Raw genomic sequence first — 9,430 nt, forward strand, 5'->3', positions numbered from 1 at the left:
ACTGGACATTAGCCCACAACAGTATTCTCACTAAAGATAACCTGAGAAAACGTGGAATGGAAGGGCCATCCAGATTCCCTTTGTGTATGTCAGAGGAAGAAACAGTTGATCACCTGATGTTGCTGTGTCCTTTTGCCAAAGCTGTTTGGAAGGGGGTTCTGAGATCAAGGGCTGACAAGGTTGAGCTGCCAAGAAATATGCCAAATCTACTTCACGAGTGGGCCAAGTTATCATCATTCTGCCTCAATAAAAAAAACCTTCTTAAGACTGCTTGGATGTGGATCCCTAAATACACCTGCTGGAAGTTATGGTTGGAAAGGAACAACAGATTGTTTAGGGGTGAAATCTGCACTACAAACACCGTCATCTCCAAAATTAAAGCTCTCTTGGGAGAGACTTTGGATGCTAAACTGGCTTTAAGGAATGAAGCGATTCTGGAGAGTGAGGAGGAGCTTTGGCTCAAAGATATTGTTCCAAATTATCAAATCAATCCTATTTCTCCGGCCTCTGTCCAAGCTATGTGGGAAATTCGCCTGGAAGAATGGGAGTTTCTAAAGTGGTGTTCTGCTCTTGATGACCACTGTCTCTTCTTCGACGGGGCCTCTAAAGGTAACCCTGGGGCTGCGGGTGGGGGCGCAGTTCTTCTGAACCCTGATGGCTCTACTTTGCTCAGGTATCATTAGGGTCTGGGATTCGAATCAAATAACAGAGCTGAGGCTTTGGCTCTGTGGCAAGGGCTTTCACTGGCTCTAAATCAGAACATTCACTCTCTGACGGTCTTCGGTGACTCCAGACTTATCATTCAAGCGCTAAACTCACTTTCGAATCCTTCACAGATCCACTTAGTCCTCATTCTCAAGAAAATTAGATCCATTCTGACCAAGTTTCGGAAAATATCCTTTTATCATATTCTGAGGCATTTGAATTCACAAGCTGATCTAGAAGCCAATCTTGGCTCAGCCCGTAGCCAAAGAACTCTTTCAGTCAATTATGAAGAATCTCTCTGCATCATTCCATAATCTTCTTAATCAGAAAATCTGTTCACTCTGCTGCACTGGGGATTGCACCTGTACTAGTAACATTAGGCTCTGCAATAGGCTATTCTTAGGTTTCCTCCAATCCCTGATCGACTGTTCCTATCTCAGTTTGCCCTTGATTCACACCAGGATCCATTGGTAGGAAATCAATACAAAAATGATGGATGCACTGGAAGCTCAGTCCTCAGTAGATGCATTTGCCATAGAGTGAATGTCTGAAGACAAGTAGACAACAAGTTCCAGGTCTGATCTTTTTACATGAAGGGTACATTCTAGGTATGCGCTATTGTTGCTGATGATTATGGTATGAGCACCGAGGGCTTTGCTGTAGCATTAACTCAAAATCTCACCTCCAAACAACGAAGCAGAATCATTTATGTTTACTCCTACTTTGGTTCAACCAGAACGTGGTTTGTATTGCATTTGACCAGGGATTTAGTGGAAGGACAAGGAACAGGAAATAGTCCTAAACGTATGTACAGAGCAGCATAATGAGTAGAGCAAATTCTATTCCGGAAAATTGGTTGTATCTTAGACAACAGAAGGCGGTCCAAACAATTCCAGCAATTTCAAAGCACCTCCAATCATGGATTCAGCGACACAATTCCTCCAAAGGATGGTCCAGTCATTTCCGCAGCATCAAAGCTCCTTCAAGCATGGTCCGACCGCAAAGGCGACACCTCCTGCTGTATCAAAGCATGAAACCCTCTCTGTGTAACAAGAAACTCTGTGGAACAATAAATACTGTGTAACAAGTACACGACAGTTGTTTTGCCACCTTTCAAAGCAAGTTAACCGTTAAAGTCAAAAAAAAAAATCTGTCGCTGTGAGGATCCACTTTGTTGTGCTGAATAAGAAGGATGAATCTCACCAATAAAAGCCAAACCCCACCGCTAAAATGGAGCACTTACTTCAATGGGCTTGAGTGGTAAAGGCTGCAACTTCCTCTTGCCTTGAAAAATTTGACATTCGTGATAGCTGGCCACTATTTTGTACACATCAGCAAATAGACTTGGCCAATAATACCCCACTCTCAAGATTTTATTGGTTGTTGTTTTCCAGAAAAGATGGCCTCCGCAATATCCCTTGTGAAAATCTTCCATAACTTGTTTTGCCTCTTCTTCTACTAAAGAATTCAGCAAGACACCACTAGGATTTTTCCAATAAAATGCACTATTCATGATACAAAACTTTGCAGCCTTTAATTTCAGTGTCCTACTTTTGTTCTTATCCATTCCGGGTGGTGATGACAAATTTTGGAGTACATAAACAATGTCCGAATACCAAGGAGAAAGAAGGAAAATTTCTGATACCTGAGTGGGAAAATTTTCTTCATCTTCCTCGAACATAGCAGCAATTAGATTAATGTCCAAGGTGTGTAGATTTGACTCAGCAGTTAGTCTAGCCAACCCCTGTCCTTTAATGAGCTTTGTCGGTTTGATTTCCATGTCATATTCCAACAAGGCAACAATCCATTTGCCTCTCCTTTCCTCCGGATCTGTTTGCACTAAGACATCCTAGACAACAACATTAGGGACATACGCAAGGATGTGAGAATGAAAAATATAAACCTGAAAATCTTTTAATGCTTTTACCAACACAAGGGCTTGTTTTTCAATAATATTATGCTTCAATGCCGCATCCCTTATGGTTCTACTGAAGAATGCAATTGGTTTCTCGAGCTGGTCTCTCTTTTGCATCAAGACCGCTGCCATAGTATGATCCGAGGCAAATGAAAACAAAATAAAATCCTAAGCTGAAGAAAGAGCTAATTTCACCGAATTGAAAGACTTAACTGCTTCCTCGGTCCACCTTACTGCACTATCTTTTTTAAGCATGTTTGTGATTTCTCTTAAGTGTTTTGCAAGATTGGGCACAAAGCAACGTAAGAAATTTATATTACCATTGATGGATTGGATTTCTTTCTTACTTCGTGGGAAATCAATCTTTTGAATGGCCTCCACCTGAGTTGGATCGATGCGAATTCCCTCCTTTGAGATAATATGCCCGAGAAGCTTGCCTTCATCCATGGCAAACAAACTTTTCTTCGGATTGAGAGAGATGTCATACTTCCTACACTGTTGAAAAGCAATCTTCAAATGATAGAGGTGATCTTCATATGTATTGGAGAAAACTGTTAAGTCATGAAGATAAACAACTAGAAAGACATATTTTTCATTATAAAATGCTATATCCATCACCCGCTGAAAGGTTGCACCAGCATTTTTCAATCCAAACGGCATCTTTGCATAATGAAAAGTTCCCCACGGAGTGGTGAACGCTATTTTGTCTCTATCATCCTCATGGACCAGAATTTGGTTATAACCCAAATAACCATCGAGTAGTGACATCCGTGATGCTCCAACTACTCTCTGAAGTATGTGATCCATCTTGGACAATGGATAGTTGCCCTTCAAGGAAACTTTTTTTAGATTTCTAAAATCAATGCATAAGCGGATCTCACCTGTTTTCTTGCGGATGGGCACCAAGTTTGAAATCCAATTTGAAAATCTTATGGGGACTATGATGCTAGCTTCATACAACCTATTCACTTCCTTCTCGATTGAGGGTAGCAGCTTCAGATTTATTCTTCTTAGCTTCTGAAGAAAAAGCTTTTGATTTGGATTGATCGGGATGACATGCTGAATTATTCTTGTGTCATATGCCTTCAAATCTAAATAATCCCAAGAAAATACATCAGTAAAATAGGATAACAAATTGATATACTTTGCTTTTACCAATGGGGGCAATGCCTTTGATAATTTCACCATCTTGGGATTTTCAGCAGATCCAATGTTCACATCCTCAACTCCTTTTTCAGTTGGCAGCAAGCTTGGTTTTCTAGCCACATCATCCTGATCGAAGAGCTCTTATAAAGGTATTAGACCTTTAAGAATGATGTTGTCTTTGAGCTGCAAAACTTCCATCTGATTGAATTCCATATCTTCATCACCATCATCATACTCCACTCAATAGAAGTGCCTTTGAATTTACCTTTATTTTGTAGAAATTCATCGATCTCATCATCATCTTGGAAGACTTGCCAATACCTTTGATTGTCGAGAATAGCTGGGCAATGCTTCACGTGGATCTCAAACTTGTTGTTTGAATTCATCAGAATTTTCAAATTACTTGTTGCTGTTGCAAGTGAATCTGCAATAACATTCTGAGCACGGGGAACACAGATTATAGTATAATCAGAAAATACTTTCAAGATATCCAATACTGCATTGTGGTAGGCCCGCATTCGAGGATTCTTAGCTTGGTATTCCCCTTGCACCTGCTTGATAACTAACTTGGAGTCGCCATACAATGAAATCCTTTTAGCATTCAATTTTCTAAGAGCTTTCAAACCAGCAATTAAAGCTTCATATTCAGCCTCATTGTTTGAAAAATCAAAAGCTAGTTTATAAGAGTAGACCCTTACATTGCTTGGGACTTTGTTTGGGGCGAAAACAGGGCTGCGTATCCAAATACCAATTCCAGCACCTTCCCTTCCTACCGTGCCATCAAATTCCATGCTCCATAGGCCTGTTTCATCCTCTTCCAAATGCTAAAATTCTTTTTCTTTTCCTTGCTGTCCATCAATATGTTGTTGTTGTCAGACTGTTGATTACTCAGTGGTACTATCAAGTCTTTGCCTTTCTTGTTTTAAGACTTCTCTGAAATTTTCAGTGATCTCGAGAATGTATTCTACTTCAACTATTTGGCTATTTACATCATTAAAGCTATCTGAATACAAAACAAATGATTCTAGGTCAGTATGTACATAGTTGATTAGATGATTTATCGGTTTCTCCTTGCTAGTGATCATGTACTTCATTTTCTGTTCCGGGTATAGTTTCCTCATCTGACTGAACACGGGAATGGTAGCATAGGAGAAATCAAGTTTCATTGTCCCTTTAATCTTTGCTCCCCAAGATCTAGAAAGAAGCATGCCAAATCTAGGACGTATATCTGCCACCACCACGTCCATCAAAACATTTTTAACCGGAATCTAATCCAAACTGACCACCAAATCCTTGATAAGACCAATGCACCTTACTCTACTGGAATTGAAGGAGTAAAGGTCATGATATTTTCTAGTGGTATCTAATCCCAATTTCTCCATGATGGCTTTCAGCATGAGATTATGAGAGGCTTCGGAATCAAACATAGCATTATGTAACACAAAGTCATGCACCTAGAGACTGATATAGAAAGGAGCAACATCACTATCTTGGGACTGACCTTCCAATGCTGGCCCAAAGATCATCTCGGGACTGTCATCCTCCATGTTCACCATGTTGGATGATGGATATAAATTCAAAATTTTAGACACCTGACATTTATAATTGTTGTTCTTCATCAACTCAGTTAAAGTAATGGATATTTTCAACTTAGCAATTTCATTTTCTGAGTTAAAAACTGAAACTTTTTCTACCTCTTTCACTGGAACATCCTTCTTTTCCGTTTTCTCATTTGACACATTTGGCTAATTGGGTCTTTTAGTTGCTGATGTCGTTTTGCTAGTGTTAGTATCAGCTGTCTCTTTTTGCTTTTTCTGCACATTAGGAGGATCATTCTTTGACCCTGCTACCTCCTTCCTGTCCTGAATTGGATTCACAGACACATATCTATTTTGGAGTGAATATTGCCGCTAATGAGCTGACAAAGAACTCATATATCCTCTTTGATATTCATCAGACTCTTCCTCAAGAACTGTCTCATTTGTTAAAATGAAATTTTCATCCCTTTGTTCAGCTGAATTCTCAGAGTACTCCTCATCTTCAGTGATGAAAATTGGCGTATTATCGGGCGTAAAGAAATGATTTTCTTCTCCAATCACATTCTCTTCTTCATCTGATTCCAGACCATGTACAAAACTATACTATAGAGGTGTCTGCACTTGCTGCTGCACTGCTTGATCTTGGGTTCGCTGCTCTCTTTGTTTGATCCTATATTGGGGCTACTGCTAGCCATGGAAGTTAGGATTTTTTACTTGTGCTTTATACTTGTCTAGTTTCATTCTATAAAGCATCTACTCCACCTTTCGAAGCACTTGATCTAACGAGGAAGACTCTTCTTTTATTGTGACTTTCTTTTTAGCTCTTTCTCTAGCTCTCTTGGCAAGAATATTTGCTTCAACGCTAACCGCAATCTTCTGCATGTCTTCCAAAGTAGCCGGATCTCTCTCTCTTACTTAATAAGCCATATCGGTATCAAAACCGTCGGGAAACTTAATCAAGGCTAGCCCCATGGGTGGCTTTATATGATCATGAATTGCATTGTAAACTGAATTGAATCTAATACAGTAATCTTGAATAGACTCACCAACATTCTGCTTGATGTGCTCATATTCAGAAAGGATATAAAGAGGATTTTTCTTCACTTCCCAGCGGTCTAAGAATTGTCTCTGTAGATTGGCCAATGTAGTGATGCTTGCAACTGGCAAGGCCCTAAACTATTTCCTTACTTCACCACCAAATGTTTGTACAAACAGTCTCATGGTTACATTTTCTGCATCAATCTCATGAAGATCGAAGAAATTCATCATTCTGTCCACATGTTGCGGAGCTGTAACACTATGAGGAGTGCTATCAAACAAAGGAATTTTACTTTGATAATCGGTGGGCATGCCATCCAAATTTTGAGGCAGTACAAGAGGTGCAAAGCGAGTAGCCAATGCTCTTGGTGTATTTGCAATCAGTCTTGGGGATGTTGGGGGAGTGGGTGCAGCTGATGTATGGGGGGTATGAGGAGGTGTATGCGGAGGTGAAGCAATGTTGGATGTTTGAGGAGTAGGAGTGGATGGGGGGGACACTACTATTGAAAATAATACTGAGAGGGGGGGGGTGAATCAATATTATCAAACTCTTTTCAATTTATACAAATATTTGCAGTTCTGATTAATGAAACTTGTGTATACCTTCCAGACTTATAATTTAATATATTCTTTAGATGTGGATCATTAATCTGTGTGTCATAACCATATAACAGTAAATAGGAACAAGAAAAATAGAGCAACCAATCACACCAAAGAACAAGAGATGTAAGGTGGAAACCCAATGTGGGTGAAAATCACCTGCTGCAATATGTCTCTATCTTCTTTCTATTAGAAACTTCTTTTTACAATGCTTCTGTACTGGTGCAGTCCTATACCAGCACGCAGGCTTCGACCTACAGAAGGCTACAACCTTCTCTTTTCTCTCAAGGACCACATTTCATGAATTTTCATATTGGATCCATGAATATCAATCAAACATCAAATAGATTTGCAATTAATCAACTTCTTTGTGCAACTACGGAATCAGTAACTTCTCAGAACATAGTACCAGTAACTGAACACTAATTCAAAACCCAAAACACAACAGTAATAGAAAGAAGTAGTTAAAACAAATTTCAAGAAAAGTCCGCAACTTCACCAATAGAAACCTACGCACATCCGTGGCTTCTCTGAGTCTAATCTGCGGGTCTCCGCACCCACACTGTGTGAGTCCTGCAAACTTCGCACCTACGGTGTGCAAAACGTACAAACCTATGCACCTTTTCCTTGATAGACCTACGGATCTCTGCACTTTCTCCTTCACTGGCCTGTGGATCTCCGCACCTGCAGCGTGTCGCACCTACGGTCCTACGGTTATAAAGTTTTTCAGAATTCAAGTATACCCCAAACTATCAGATTTACAGATCTGATCATGCGCCAAGGAGATCTCGACCCATCAATAGATCCGCCTTATAAAGCTCAGGTTTCTCCTTGATTCAGATCCAGCTATCACTCACCAACCGATCACCAGAATTTCAAATCTTGCTATCCTTAAGATATTCAACACATGAGTGCTCAGCCAAATGATCTCCTTTCCTTTTTATAGACAAGCCCTTACTCAAACCATGGACCAAAACCATAGAAAGCTAATACAAGGGACCCAAAACTGGGGTTCAATACTTTAGAAACAAAAACCACGGACCAAAACCATAGGATCAAAAACTTTGGACTAAATACCATGGATAAATCATAAAATTTCCCACATGCGTGAGCTTCTCTGTATGAAAGTGTGTGAAATTGACGTCCTCACTTTTTGTTCAGAGAACCTGCGGGTATGTCTGCACCTCTTGTTCGGAGCACCTGCGGGTCCGCGGCTTTTGTTCGGTGCACCTACGGGTATCTCATTTTCTATCATTTTGAGACCCTGAACTGTGATTTGCCATCAAGGACAACACTTATGCCATAGCACCACACCTGTGTCATAATGCCAACAATCTCCCCCTTTGGACTTGATGGCAACCCCAAGATCCTCAAAGTCATTCTCCCCCTTTGTCATCAAGGGCAAAGGGTTATGCTCCCCCTAAGAACATGCTGAAAACTTTGTTCTGCTGTGCTGATCATGCTCCCCCTAACTGTAGGCCAGATCTGCAAAAAAAATGTTCTTCAAGAAGAACCATAATCCACCATACATCATAAATGACCTTCCTATCACCAAAAGACTCTATACATACATTCATCACCCAACCAAGTGAGGATCATCCAGAAATTTACATATAACAACCAAGAACATTATATCATTCATCCCAGGCATAGTGGGGAAACCAAAATAGGCCATTACATGACCTTGAAAAAAGAAATATAAGACATAGAGACAAAACATTAGCAGCATTATTCATATCAACATCCATGTTCTTCTTCTGTACTTTCTCCTCCAAGATCTTCTACCATAATGCCAACAATGCATATTTAGAAGAATATATGCTCCCCCTGAACCTGTGCCAACTAGTCTCTGACCAATCCATGTACGCGTATACCCCATATGAAATTCGTGTACAATAGACAAGATTCAACAGCAAGATGATGCATCAACTACTCCCAGCTTTTGTCTAAGGTATTCAAATGTTTCCCTGGGCAGTGGTTTGGTGAGTATATCAGCAACTTGTTCCTTAGAGGGAACATACTCCAACTTGACCTTTTGTTCAAGCACTTGTTCCTGAAGAAAATGATATTTGATAGGTATATGCTTGGTCTTTGAATGCATGACTGGGTTCTTTGAAATGTTGATTGCACTTGTATTATCACATAGGATGGAGATAGGTGGAGTACAAGTGATTTGAAAATCCTGCAAAGTTTGCATCATCCAAAGAAGTTGTGTGCAACAAGATGCAGCAGCCACATACTCTGCTTCAGCTGTAGATAATGCTATTGAACTTTGTTTCTTGCTGAACCAAGATACTAATCTGGAACCCATAAAGAATGCACCACCACTAGTGCTTTTTCTGTCATCCACGCTTCTGGCCCAATCTACATCTGTATAAGCATGAAGTGTGAGATTTGTATCTCTAGGATACCATAAGCCATAGTTTTGAGCTCCTTGAAGATATTTGAAGATTCTCTTAACTGCCTGAAGATGAGTTTCCTTTGGATT

This window comes from Pinus tabuliformis, chromosome 6, assembly GCF_031772625.1.
Source record: "Pinus tabuliformis cultivar Carrire ecotype Pingquan chromosome 6, CPIR1, whole genome shotgun sequence".
Taxonomy (NCBI): Eukaryota; Viridiplantae; Streptophyta; class Pinopsida; order Pinales; family Pinaceae; genus Pinus; species Pinus tabuliformis.